The sequence below is a fragment of the Staurois parvus genome, unplaced genomic scaffold (genome assembly GCF_062004578.1).
Source record: "Staurois parvus isolate SC_StPar_1 unplaced genomic scaffold, SC_StPar_1.0 ptg000388l, whole genome shotgun sequence".
Classification (NCBI taxonomy): Eukaryota; Metazoa; Chordata; class Amphibia; order Anura; family Ranidae; genus Staurois; species Staurois parvus.
The window spans coordinates 3,272,501-3,287,727 of NW_028318184.1; the positions used below are offsets into that span (position 1 = coordinate 3,272,501).

Sequence of the window (15,227 nt, forward strand, 5' to 3'; positions counted from 1 at the left end):
AATGCAATAGATAATAGTTTTTGAGTTACGTCCATCGAATCCCATTAAAGGAAGCAAGCCTACCTCTCTGTTCTGTCTCTCCGGCTTTCATTGCCACAGTACAAGCAGCCTGTCCTTTAAGTGTCAGATAGCCCCTCCCACTTTGCTGGCAGGACACTCCCACTCTTAAGTAAATAAGAGCAGCTAATCGTCTCTATGCCATTCGTTCAGAGTCATCGCTACGCTTCATATCTACTGCAGAAATTATTACCTAGAGACATTGCAACCAGTGAAGCCTGGCTTACTGTCAATGAAGAGATCAGTGAAAAGAAAACGTTACATTTTATTGGAGGAGTTGTCTTTTAATCTGTTAAAAACCACCAAAAACTGATTTTTTAAACAATTTTTCTCCTTTTATCTCCGAGTCATCTCTAGGTATCCAGACCTGGTATACAGATGAGGAATTCTGACACTTTGCTGACACTCATTTACAGCATGCTTGTTCCATGTTTGTGACTTGAAAGCAAAATAATAACAGGCAGCGCTTAAAGTGTTACTAAACCCACAACAGTAAAATCAGTCTGTATATACAGTAAAGCATGCTTGTTATACTCACTGTGGAACCCAAGGGGTTAATCCTCTGCATTGTGTAAAGAGGATGTTTGATCCTGTCTATGCTGATCCTCCCCTTCGTCCACATTCCCCATTTCATCTCCTGATAGAACACAGCTTCGGGGACACTCTGCATATGCTCAGTTTGGTGTGTACTGCTAGAGAGTTTTTTTCCTTTTTTTTGGGAGGGTGCATGTGATCAGCACAGGGCCAATTGGCATTGTCCAGACAGAGGGTCAGGAGTTATGCAATCTTATAGGGCAGTGAGAGGAGAATGAAAACTCCTCCTACAAGCTGTAGCCAGTGCTCAGCTGGACACTGATAGAAGTCACAAGACTGCTCTAACTGCTGATGAGAAAAGGTATTTAGCTGTTTATATTTACTAAAATAAATACATTTCCATGTTCTGTGTACTGTGGGAGACCAGATATAGTGAATGCAGGGTCCTGGGTTTAGTAAGAAGTCCAGAGATATATGGACATAAATGACGTGCTCAGGGGCGGACTGACAACTCATGGGGCACCCGGGCAATAGAGGATCATGGGGCCCCTGTGTCCTTGCCCAAACTCAAAAAAGCCTATGAAAAAGGTACGAGGGGCATCTCATGGGGCCCCCTACTGACCCCGGGCCCTCGGGTAGTGCCCGAGTTTCCAAATGGTCAGTCCGCCCCTGGACGCGCTGTGTGCCAGCTTGGTTCAATCTGACGCTGCACATGCTATACCTGTATGACTGATGGGGGCACCACAATGCACTGTAGTAGCATTAGCTGCATACAGTAAGCTATATCATCTATCATGGTTCCACATTAATAATTTGAAGCATTTTAATTATATGAAAAGAATACCCCCTGCCCCCACATGAGAACTGGTAAAGGTGTTCATTGAACAAATTGTAATCTTGTAGGGATCCTCCATTCCACAGGTAGCAATTCTCATAAACATACACTTGGGGGAGATTTACAAAAACTGGAGCACTCAGAATCTGGTGCAGCTTTGCATGGTAGCCAATCAGCTTCAAACTTCAGCTTGTTCAATTAAAACGGAGTTCCACCTGAAAAAAAAAATAAAAGTCAGCAGCTACAAAAACTGTAGCTGCTGACTTTTAAAATACAGCCCCTTACCTGTCCCTCGGTCCCGTGGTGTCCTCACCACAGCTGGTTTCACCGGCCGTCTTCTCTCCCTGGCGCCGGCATCTTCAGTGTGGACACCCGGCTGTGACAGGTTGCGGCTTCACAGCCGGGTGCCCACTGCGCATGCCTGAGAAGCGCTGTACTTTGTGAATGGCCCTGTAGTTTCCCAGAAGACTACGGGGAGGAAGGGTAGGAGGACAACTTCCGCGTCCGATCTCCTAGGCGAAGTGGGAGCGGGTACCTGTCAAATTCGGGTACCAGCTCCCCAAAGGTGCCAATCCTTAATAGGGAGCGGGGGACAAAGGTTTAAAGCAGAATTTTCCCTTTTGGGTGGAGCTCTGCTTTAAGCTTTGACAATAAGTCTAGGTTAATCTCCAAATACGGAAAGGTTTCTTCACAGTAAGAGCTGTGAAAATGTGGAATAGACTCCCTCAAGAGTTGGTTCTGGCCAGCTATGTGGATTGCTTTAAAAAAGGCCTGGATTCTTTCTTAGATACACAGAATATAACTGGATACTAACATTTATAGGTAAAGTTGATCCAGGAAATATCCGATTGCCTCTCGGGGGATCAGGAAGGAATTTTTTCCCCTACAGGAGCAAACTGGATCATGCTTTGCTGGGTTTTTTCTTTCCTCTGGATCAACTGCAGGTATATGATTATAACCTTTTTTTTTTTAATGGTTGAACTGGATGGACTTTTATCTTTTTTCAGCCAGACTAACTATGTAACTATGTTCACACCTATGCATTTTCTGCAGTGTTTTGCAGAAAAGCACAGCAGTCCATTTAACATGATTGCCTATGAGACGGGTTCACGTTTTCACCCGATGCGTTTTTTGGAAAGGGTCATGGACTTTTTTAAACACAAAACGTTGCATTTTTGGTTCTATAGACTTCAATGGAGATGCTGCAGAAAAGCATGTAGTGTGTTTTTGATGCGTTTTTTATGTGTTTTTTATGCGTTTTTGCTGCGTTTTGTGTTTTATTCTGCCCAGCAACAAGTTGAAAAAAGCAAAACGCATCAAAAACACATTAAAAATGCATGCGCAAAAACGCACCGCAAAAAGCACTGCAGAATTGGATCGTAGGCGTGAGCCTAGCCTAAAACCTGGAAGCTAATTGGTTTCTATGCACAGTTGCACCACTCTGCAGTTTTAGTAAATAACCCCCATTGCATACATTAAATGTATAGATAGAAATAAAATAAAGGATCACATTTGTGTTTTCTGCCAGCTATTCTAACTGTAAATGATGACTCTTCAGGGTTGTGATCACACTTCAGAAGTACTCTGATTTCTATTCAGCTCAGTCCTTTACTTTAGGTCTCCTTCACACTTATGCACTGAGATAACACTCAATGTGTGACTGCAATGCATGGTAACGCATAACACTCCTTTATTTAGAATGGCAATCTAGGGCACAGTACAGTGGGTTCTGAAGGACCTGCAGGGCACCACTATGCATATTGTGTGTTGCTGCATTAAAAAAAAAGGATGCAGGTCTTCTGTTGCTACACATTGGCAGTCCGTTCTCATTACACTAAATGCATGGGCTGCTGTAATGCAACGCATGTTATAATGAAAAATAATACACAATATTGAACAAATTGAGCTCCCTACTAGCATGTGACTGACGACTTCCTTTAACCTGCCTGGCGGTCTAACTACTCACTATGTTTGAATGTCAAAGCGGTACATTGTTTTGCATGGAAATTAGTTATTTTATATTGTAGGCCTGTAATTCTTAGGAATAACTCACTTACATCTGTCCAAACAAGAGTCTAGTAAACATCCCGGGTAGGATAAAGTTTGAAACATGAAATCCTAAATTATAATATAATAAATAATTATAAAAAAAAAAAAAAAATAATAATAATACATTTAACCGCTAGCCTACAGGGCACTTATACCCCCTTCCTGTCCAGGCCAATTTCCAGCTTTCAGCGCTGTCACACTTTGAATGACAATTGCGCGGTCATGCAACACTGTATCCATATGAAATTTTTATCATTTTTTTGTGACAGATAGAGCTTTATTTTGGTGGTTTTTTATTTTTTCTTAAACAAACCAAAAACCGCTGAAAATTTTGGGAAAAAAACGTTTTTTCTTAGTTTTTGTTGTAAAATTTTGTAAATAAGTGATTTTTCTCCTTCACTGATGTGCGCTAATGAGGCTGCAGTGATGGGCACTGATAGGCTGCACTGATGGACACTGATAGGTGGCACTGATAGGCACTGATGAGGAGGCACTGGTAGGTGGCACTGATGGGAATTGACAGGCATCACTGATGGGCACTGAAAGGCAGCACTGATATATGGTACTGATAGGCAGCACTGACTGGCACTGTTAGGTGGCACTGACTGGCACTGTTAGGCGGCACTGACTGGCACTGCTAGGCAGCACTGATGGGCACTGATAGGCGGCACTGATAGGCAGCACTGACTGGCACTGATAGGCGGCACTGACTGGCACTGATAGGTGGCACTGATTGGCAGCACTGATAGGTGGCAATGATTGGCATTGATAGGTGGCACTGACTGGCACTGATGGGTGACACTGAAAGGCAGCTCAGATGGGCACTGATATGTGGCATTGATGTGCACTGGTAGGCATTGATATGTGGCATTGATGTGGCACTGGCAAGTGGCACTGTTCAGCAATGGCAGCTGGCACTGATGGACACTGACAGGTGGCACTTTTGGGGCCACACTGATCATCAGTGCCCTGATGATCAGTGTACATGTCTCCTCCGTGGAATGCCGATTACCGGCTCTCCTCTCCTCATGAGCTGTCAGCGTGACAGCTTGTGAGGAGAGAAATTCTGATAACCGGCATTTCCCTGTTTACATGCAATCAGCTGTGATTGGACACAGCTGATCACATGACCGAGCTGACATCTTCGGCTCTTTCCGTAGATCGGTGATCCTCTGTGTCCGAGGGACACAGCGCACTGCCAAACGCCGCGCTGCGCGCTCCCTGAGCCGCGCATGTGTGGTGAGAATGGGAGGACGTCATATGATGCCCTCCCAGAACGAGAGAACCGCCTTGCGCCTGTTATTGGACTATATGGCGGGCGGGAGGTGGTTAATTCAATAATGTAATCAAACAAAAAACACTGAAATTTGAAATAGAGCACCAAGTTCGCACATCACTGAGCTCAGTCGCAGAATCAGCGCTGTCGGCACATTCAGTGTCTGATGACGAATTTCCCCACAAATCATTACCGCTCAATTCTGCAAGTGGTTCTAATTTACTATCGCTGTTCTCTAGCTGGTCTAAAACCACTTGTGACCTAAAGGGACACTTTTTGGATGCCATGGACGTTCTCAAGTTTCCAGGCAGAAAGAATGGTAAAAGTGCAGGCAGGGCACAGGACAAAGCACTAGGGGCAAAACTGAGGTGAAATAGTTTGATACAGTAATGTAATCCTAACAGATTACAATGTATTGTGTGTATGTCACGTTTTGTTTACTTTTTTGAATCTCTCACTGACCCTGCCCCCCCTGAGTCGCAGCGCTCGCAGGGAAGGGAACCCGGAAGACGGATGCCGTTATCGGCGAGAGGACACAGCTGGAGGACATCGGGGGATCGCAGGGACAAACAGGGACGGACTGACCATTTGGAAACTCAGGCACTGCCTGAGGGCCCGGGGTCAGTAGGGGGCCCCATGAGATGCCCCTGGTACCTGGTTCATAGAGTTTTTTTAGTTTGGGCAAGGACACAGGGGCCCCATGATCCCCTATTGCCCGGGGCCCCATGGGTTGTCAGTCCGCCCCTGGGGACAAGGTAGATTGCACTACAGTTTAATCCCAAGTGTGGCTCGGGTTACCGCTTTTGGTACTGAAAATTAACCCCGAGCTACACTCAGGATTACCACCAGGGAGGTTAACTGGAAGACCCTAAAAGTGGCTGGTGCCTCACAATATTCTGGGGGGGGTGCAGGCCAATACAACACAAGTAGAAGTCTTCCTGCTACTCCCTCCTCCCCTCTCACTACCCCAAATTTACTCCACCACTCCACACACCACTTACACTCACTCCACTTCACTTACCCACCCTTGTTCACTCCTGTTCTCTCCTTCTCCATGGTCACTCTTCTTCCTTCTGACCTCCTACTGTGGCAGGCCTCCAGTGGTACACAGCAACGTGGCAAGACCATTTTATGTTTTTGTGCCTTATTACGTAATTGCCACGTGTCCACGATGTACCTGACTTTGTACGTGATTCGTCAAGTTATGGAACCTTCTTGTTAAAAATGGATGGCTGCTAAATCCTCTGTGCCACTGTATCCTTATCCTTTCGTAACGCACAAAATGTAATTATAAAAAAAAATACTGCATGTGTTAACTCAATGCAATAGATGTGAAGAGTAGTGTGGACTAGTGGTTGTCAATGTATGAGTTATAGGGGGCCTCAGCTGCTGCTCCTGAGATCACCAAAGGACCACATATAGGGGATTATTTACTGAAACTGAAGAGTACAAAATCTGGAGCAGCTGCATAGAAACCATTGAACAAGATGGATGCATTCTTTGCATGAAGGTAAAAAACCTTTAGTGTGCAGCTCCCCACCCAGTGCTTACTGGAGCCCCATCTCGATCCAGCGTTGTGTACGGGAGCCAAGGCTCTCCTGGGTCTCTCCCTCTTCATTGGCTGAGACACAGCTGTGGGAGCCAATGTCAATCGCGGCCAGTGAGGAGGAGGTGGGGGGGCCAGCTGTGTATTTACTGTGAGGCAAACAAGGTGTTTGCCTTAGGCTACGTTCACACTAGCGTTGTGTGCAGGCGGCAGAGAGGCGTTTGGGAAGCGTTTTTACCGCTTCCCAAACGCCTCTGCTGATTCTGCACATTACAGCACATGGTGCTGTTCTAACGGGAGCGTTTGCGTCGCGTCGCGTTGCGGCAAAACGGACGCCTCTGGTCGAGTCAGGAGGCTTTGAAGCCTCCAATTCTCGTCTATGGTGCCGCTCCGCAAACGCCTGGCCGGCGTTTGCGGTGCGTTTGCGGGGCGTTTGCGGAGCGGTAACACCACTCAAACTGTATTATAGGCGTTTGTGGGGCGTTATTAACGCTCGGCAAACGCCTAGCAACCGCCACTAAACCGCGCATGCGGCGTTTGCGGAGCGTTTGCCGAGCGTTAATAACGCCCCACAACCGCCGGACCAACGCTTGCCAAACGCTATAGGGGCGTTTGGCAAGCGTTGGTAAAACAGCCAAGTGTGAACGAGCCCTTAGGTGGCAATTTTCAGGGGGCAGCATCGCCCCTTGGAAGAAGGGACCTGGTGAAACACTGTTGAGGATCTGAGGAGGGTGTGGGGATGGCTGGCTCCTCTTCTGTAATTCTGGAAAGATAGGATTAGTGAATCAGGAGGTGGCGGCCGGGGGGGGGGGGTGGTTGCAATGGTCAGTGGTGGCACTGGGGGGGCCTAAGGCAGCACAAGAAATAAATACACCACTGGTTTGGACTGAGCCACACAAATGCCCCCAGAGCAGGCAGCTTGCCCTGGGGGCACTCGGCAAGAGGGAGGGGCCATAAGCACTGGCAGGGAACCCTAGAGGAGGAGGGTCAAAACCATTGAACAGAGCAGGTAAGTATGATGTGTTTACTATTTTAAATGGAAAATATATCATTTTAAAGAGCTTAACACAAGCCATTAACTCTCTAGCTGCTTGTACTGTACAGTAATTCATCTTCAAAGATCATAACAAACACTTGAGTCTGGTTTTCAGACATTTTCTAATAGCTTTCAGCACCTGCTGTGTGCTTACATTTGAGGACTAGCAGACTGATGAGGTTCTGGAAATTTCAAGCCTAATTTTCTCCATAATGTATATAGCTACAGAGGTGAGTGATGCCTTATTTTACATTGCTTTTACTGTTCATTTTGAATGCATTAATACTTCAGTTTGCATAGTCTGCACAACTTTCTAGATTGCATGCTCTGTGGCTTGCAGTTCTCATGGATGTTTTGATGTGTGAAAACAGGGAGTCTATCATCTTCAAACAGGTACACCCTGTCCAGTGGCCAGCAAAGGCACAGTTTGCAAGCAAAATCTACATACAAGATCAGCAATCTCTCATGTACATCCAGAATTAAAAACTATAAATATGTATTATGTCCCATCCAATGCACACCTGCTGGAGTTTCAAATCAGGCTGATATCGAGAATGACAGCAATGGCTGATAAAAACAGAAAGAAGCCAGAGTTCAAAGATCTCTAGTGAGTAACCTTTCCTATGGGATATGGTTAACTAAAACAGATACCAAAGTTTAGCAGTCCCAAGTATTACATACCTATTATGTTTCTGAGATAGGAAAGAGACATGTCTCAGCTAAAGGCACACCCTTGTCACACCTCCATCATATAATTCCTGAAAAAAGATTGTGGAGCTATGGTGTCAGAAACTGGCTGAATTATTTAAAAGGAAGCTGTACTATTTAATCAGTAAACACACATTTCGAGTTATTATCCACTTGCACAGAGTGCACAGGCATTTTTCCTCATAACACATTTCAGTCCCACTGTGTTTTTGCTTTGTCTCGGTTTCACATTTTATTTTTGTATTTATTTTTGTAACATTTCAAGCACAATTTTTGTTGGGACAGGTAGGGCTTTAATTTGATAGCAGATTTGGATAAACATATTTTTATTTTATAGGTTTTAATTAGAAAGAAATAGTGTAAAAATTTGTAAAAAAAATTGTATTTTTCTGTAATTTTTACCATAAGAATTTTTTACGTAACTACAGCATCCCCAGATACAGTATATACCCCAAAATACACTGCTTAAAAAAATGTAAGGAACACTTTATGATGAACACATTACAGCTCAATATGCTGGATATCTATACTGATATGGACTGGGTAATGTGTTTGGAATGTAAGGATGCCCCATCGTTTGGTGGAAATGCAAATTATCAACCTGCAGAGGACTGAATTCAAAGACACCCCAAAAAACAAAGTGAAAAAATTATGCAGCAGGCTAATCCATTTTGCTGAAAGTTCATTGCAGCAACTCAAAATGGTACTCAGTAGTTTGTATGGCCCCCACGTGTTTGTATGCATGCCTGACAATGTTGGGGCATGCTTCTAATCAGGACGTCAGGCCCTCAGGCCATCCTCATGAAGTCTGTTTCTGATTGTTTGTCAGACATTCACACCAGTGGCCTGCTGGAGGTCATTTTGTAGGGCTCTGGCAGTGCTCATCCTGTTCCTCCTTGCACAAAGGAGCAGATACCGTCCTGCTGATGGGTTAAGGACCTTCTACGACCCTGTCCAGCTCTCCTAGAGTAACTGCCTGTCTCCTGGAATCTCCTCCATGCTCTTGAGACTGTGCTGGGAGACAGCAAACCTTCTGGCAATGGTACATATTGATGTGCCATCCTGGAGGAGTCGGACTGCCTGTGCAACCTCTGTAGGGTCCAGGTATCGCCTCATGCTACCAGTAGTGACACTGATCCTAGCCAAATGCAAAACTAGTGAAAAACAGTCAGAAAAGATGAGTAGGGAAAAAAATGTCAGTGGCCTCCACCTGTAAAACCATTCCTGTTTTAGATATTGTCTCATTGTTGCCCCTTTCCAGTGCACCTGTTGTTAATTTAATTAACACCAAAGCAGCTGAAACTGATTAACAACCCCCTCTGCTGCTTAACTGATCAGATCAATATCCCAGGAGTTTAATTGACTTCATGCTAGACTCTGATTAAAAAGTGTTCTTTTAATTTGTTTGAGCAGTGTATCTAAGAGTCAAAGCCTGCTGTGTACATTAGTGTGATTTTTATGTAACATCACAAAATGGTAAAGTTTCTATTGTGAAGGTTTACTTTAGGACAGCTTTATTCCTTGCTACATTGCGACCTGTGCTAGAAAAAATAATTGGTTTGTGTAAATTGTTAGCATAACATTCAGATAAGATGTAGTAGGCTTAGTGAGGTCACAAATTAGTGCGGTGGTGATGTTTTTAAAGGTTTGTGATTGCTAAAATTACAATTTTACATTTTATATATTTTTTAAAAATTCAAATCTGTTTAGGATTACCATGCCAGCTGCGGAGCAACAGGTCACATCTAATAGTGATCTATTGCTGGCAGCAATCAGCCACCAAATTATGTTCACCTGCCCATTACCATAGTCATGGGGCTGCAACTCAATAAAGGCATAAAGTTTCTTTTAGACCTAACATTAGAATATAGGAGTATTGTAGTTGGCAATGTGCTACCTAGATATGTTTACCTAATAAATTGTCCATTGAGTGCATATCTGAAAAGCTATAAAAGTTCAATAACTTGCTCATGTGATTCTGGTTGCCAGAAAGTGCTTGTTAATAGTACTAGAATACGTAGAGTGGAGCTCCACCCAAAAGGGGAAGTTCCGCTTTAAGTATTGGTCCCCTGCTTCCCATGAGGAATTGGCACCTTGCGGGAGCAGTTACCCAATTTTGACAGGTACCCACCCCCACTTTCGCTGCGATCGCCTGGGCAATTGGATGCAGAAGTTGTCTTTCCCTCTCCCTCCTGGTAGTCTTCTTGGAGACATGACAGGTCCCACAAGACTACAGGACCATTCACAAGGCACAGCGTTACTCACGCATGCGCAGTGGGTACCTGACTGTGAAGCTGCATGCTGTCACAGCTGGGTGCCCAGACTTGAGAAGCTGGTGCTGGGGAGCGAGGACGGCCATTGAGTTGGGGAGTATAAATGGCTGTGCTGAGTAGATCGCTGGATCGTGGGACAAGTGAGTGGCAATTTTTGTAGCAGCTGACTTTAATTATTTTTTTAGCTTTGACTGGAGCTCTGCTTTAAGTTGTCAGGTGACTAATATTTTAATAATATGGTCAATGCATTCTTAATGATTAATATTATTATTTTTTAAAACATTAATTATATAGATTATAATACCACTTTGCAGTATAACATATAAATAGTATTATTATTATTATTACTGCTACTATTATTATTATATTAATATCACCAATATGGCTAATATCATTATTGTTATTAATTTTGTTACTTTTGTTTAAGATTCATTGTATATATTATTAAGTGGTTTTACATTATATTACTTAAATTATATTATTATTATTATTATTATTATTATTAAAATAATAATGCCAATAATTATTGTTGCTGTTATTATTATTATTATTGATATAATTATTATTAGTAATAGTATTTTTATTATTATTACTGTTATTATTAATAATATTTTAATAATATTACTAACATTCCTAATATCATTAGTGAATAAAATGAAAGTCATGCCATTAGTAAGCTGATTGTCATTTTACTAAGATCTTCATTTTTACTATCATTGTTATTAACAATTTAGTATCTTTGTTTTTATTGTGCCCTAATTACAATTCTTTGATTTTGATCCCTTAGTTTTTAAAATTATATATATATATATATATATATATATATATATATATATATATATATATATATAGCATACCCTTGGGTGATGCTTGGCTAGATGTATAGGTTCAGCTCCCACCTGAATCTGGTGACACCTCTGATTATACCCAGAACACTTTGACACTCTGAGAATATATTTTATGGGTTTTATTGAAGAAGATAAACCCTGAAAAAGAACTAGGTGATTTAACACAGGTAATGTACATAGAGCACAGATACCACTTTGCATAACACAGTTAGTAAGAAATCACAATTCAGTCCCCAAAGACTCCAAAACTGACTAGTATCACACTGACTAGAGTGACATATGAGAGAGACATTGACACATGAAACAATAACGGTTAATGAGGTTTAGCAGCTTATTGACATTTGCTATAGCCGTACTTATCTAGAGCAGAATTGTCCTACCTAACCACTGGCCAGTGGAATGAAACTTAAAGTCTCTCAACGTTGGGGCCCTTTAGTCAATGGAAGAGCGCTCACTCTCTGCATGGGAGAGTATTTGTAATCCAGGGGTAGCAGGATAGCACAGTCTCCTTTAAGCAGAATCTTCCAGTGAACATTGCAATAGGAAAAAACAACACTTCAACAAAATCTTTACCCTACAGGTGAAATCCTGATATACTGACATTTGCTCAGTATATTCAGAGCAGCAAGCTTCTGTGGGTACTTGGAACTAAACACACTCTTCAGCCTCTGCACAAGTCTTGAGGAGACAAACCAGTAAAATACAGAGACAGAGTTCTCTCATCAATCAGCAGCAGGAATAGCTAATTCTGAGCAGCTTGGGCTTTCCAAGATCTGTGTCACTCTGAGAATTAGAGAGCAAGCTTTCTCATGACCATTCTCCAGAGATGACCAGCAAATGCAGCAATATCAAAATTCCCTTTCACCACAGAGTACTCACTGTTTCTGGATTGTCCTCTAGATAGCATTAGATAGTAGTAGAAATCCTCTCTCTTTCAGCAGCTCCAGACTTTGAGAGACACATGCACTTGAGTGGCTGTAATCCTGAGTGTCAGGCAGGACAATCCTTGATTTGCACACTGTCCTCCTGCAACAATTCCTCTGCTACACACTCCCAGCCCATCCCGTGGGCTCTAGCAGCACAGAGAGTGAGACTCTGTGACTTTACACCAGGAGCCCTTGCTCCATGCGGTCCCCTGAAAATGTCTGCTTCCCCACATGTGCTTCTTCTTCCTTTTTCCTCTCTCCTTTCCTCCACAGCCAATCATAAGTCCAGCTGCAACAGTGCTGTTATGGGTGGATCCTTCTCAGCTGTAGCAACAACCAATCAGAGCACAGTCCTGCTTTCCCTGTCTGTCACTCACAAAAAGGGAAAAGAAAAAAAAATGCTTTGCAGCTGCTGTTTAATATTTAAAGCAACCCGCGCATCTCTACATATATATATATATATATATATATATTTTTTTTTTTTTTTTGTAATAAATGTATAAACACATGCAGAATATCATAAAGTATGCGTGTGTGTATGTGTATGTATATATATATATATATATATATATATATATATATATATCAGTTATTAGCCACCCATGGCTTCCAATACATCTCTCTACCCCTCAGTTCAAGCCTTCAGTCTACTCATGCATCACTAATTTACTAACAGACATATCAGTCTGGATGTCACGCCACTTCTTCAAGCTCAATCTATCCAAAACTTAGCTCATAATATTTCCTTCCCCATGTGTCCTTCCCCAGACTTTTCTGTCACAATCAATGGCACAACTATCAACCTGTTCCTGCATGGCCAGGGTGCAAGGTATAATCCTGAACTCTCCTTTCTGCCCTACATCCAATCACTGTCCAAATCTTTCCGCCTCAACCCAGGGGCATATTTACTACAAGGCAAACAAGGCATTTGCCTAGGCCGGCATTTTTTAGGGGAGCAGCCCCCCCTCCAGCAAGAAGGAACATATGCAGCATGGGGACCAGGTGGGATCTGAAAGAGGCTGCAGGCTGCTTGATGGTGTATGCAGAGCCCGACTCTCATTTCTGGGGATGTCTGGAGCTGTGAAGGTGAGTGTCTTTCTCTCTTTTTCCGAGGGGGTTGGTGTTAGTGGAAGGCTGTCTTGGGTGGGGGGCCACGGGTGTTGTTTGCCACTGGTGTTGGTTGGTGTCAGGCTCTCTCCTCTGGGGGGGAGTGTCTGATTTTTGTGTTGCCTAGGGCAGCAAAAAACCTAAATACACCACTGCCATAACCTACATAACATCTCCATAATATGACCTTCTTAACAAATGACACCACATAAGCCATCCACAACTTGGCCCCCAGCTACATCACTAACGTGGTCTCAAAATACCAACCTAATCGTTCTCTTCGTTCCTCCCAAGACCTCCTGCTCTCTGGCTCTCGTCACCTCCTCCCATGCTCGCCTCTTTGTTCCTCCCAAGACCTCCTGCTCTCTGGCTCTCTCGTCACCTCCTCCCATGCTCCCCTCTTTGTTCCTCCCAAGACCTCCCGCTCTCTGGCTCTCTCGTCACCTCCTCCCATGCTCGCCTCTTCGTTCCTCCCAAGACCTCCCGCTCTCTGGCTCTCTCGTCACCTCCTCCCATGCTCGCCTCTTCGTTCCTCCCAAGACCTCCCGCTCTCTGGCTCTCTCGTCACCTCCTCCCATGCTCGCCTCTTCATTCCTCCCAAGACCTCCTGCTCTCTGGCTCTCTCGTCACCTCCTCCCATGCTCGCCTCTAAGTTCCTCCCAAGACCTCCTGCTCTCTGTCTCTCTCGTCACCTCCTCCCATGCTCGCCTCTAAGTTCCTCCCAAGACCTCCTGCTCTCTGTCTCTCTCATCACCTCCTCCCATGCTCGCCTCTTCATTCCTCCCAAGACCTCCTGCTCTCTGGCTCTCTCGTCACCTCCTCCCATGCTTGCCTCTTTGTTCCTTCCAACACCTCCTGCTCTCTGGCTCTCTCGTCACCTCCTCCCATGCTCACCTCCAGGACTTGTCCAGAGCCTCTCCCATCCTATGGGGCTCCCTACCCCAATCTGTTGGACTGTCTCCTATTCTGTTTGCTTTAGATGATCCCTGAAAACCCTCCTCTTCAGAGAAACCTGTTCTGCCCCACCTAATAACTACTATTATTTTCTCTGTCAACTCATCCCCTACAGCTAGTACTTTTTGTATCGTTTGACTCTCCCTCCTAGATTGTAAGCTCTAATGAGCAGGGCCCTCTGATTATGTGGTTTTACATTATATTATATAAATTATATCATTATTATTATTATTATTAAAATAATGATACCAATAATTATTGTTGCTGTTATTATTAGTAGTAGTAGTGTATTAAATTATATTATAACTGTGCTGTCTGCCCTCATTTTGTAAAGTGCTGCGAAAACTGTTGGCGCTATATAAATCCCGTATAATAATAATAATATTTTTTTTTGCTCTGAAGGCACATAACACAATGTACTTCTGATGTCTGTCTATGGGTAATGTCTGAGCGCTGACTCAGCACCAGGAACTCTCTCTATTACACCTCTGTATACAGAGCACACAATAGAGGATTTACTGTATTTGCCCTCTAAGTAAGCCGGGCTCTTTCATGTCAGCGGAGACCTAAACGTGTTTTATTGATCCGAGCCAGAAGCACACAGGAAGCTGAACTGGATGAATGCCACAATATCGCTGTGTTAGGTTATAATTAGACTTATAATGGGCTTTCAAAGTAAAACAGGTGCAGCATACCTTCACAGATGGCTTTTTTTTTTTTTAAAGGATCCTCAGATACACACAGCTGGCAAAACCACAAAGTCACAGCGTTATAGAACTAGTGACATAAACCATCAAAAATGAACACCATCCCTAGGAGAGTTCTTCCAATCGGAACTCATTCATATCAACCAAATGAAAGGATCAGAAGGTAGACATAGATGCCTCATGGTGCTGTCATAGAGGATCTTGATCAGATAGTATGGATGATAAAATATTTTTTTCTGCACTGCATGCAATCTTTAATAAAGAACTCCAGCCAAAGAGTACTCATTTTAAGTGTTACCAAATTCACAACAGTAAAATCAGTCTGTATATGTAGTAAAACATGCTTGTTATACTCACTGTGGAACCTAAGG

The 15,227-nt window shown here is 43.4% G+C and overlaps 1 protein-coding gene across 2 annotated transcripts in view; it reads right to left on the reverse strand.

Moving 5' to 3' along the window:
• FAM167A (family with sequence similarity 167 member A) overlaps positions 1–15,227 on the reverse strand; it is a 90,511-nt gene that overhangs the window by 69,788 nt on the left and 5,496 nt on the right. The window contains exon 1 of one of the 2 annotated variants that reach the window (XM_089685911.1): positions 1–72. This exon is cut by the window's left edge and continues 96 nt beyond it. The exons of the other annotated variant lie outside the window; for it this stretch is intronic. The gene's annotated coding sequence lies outside the window, so the exon portion shown is untranslated. Of the gene's footprint in view, positions 73–15,227 lie in introns of those variants that run through there. 2 annotated transcript variants of the gene reach the window in all.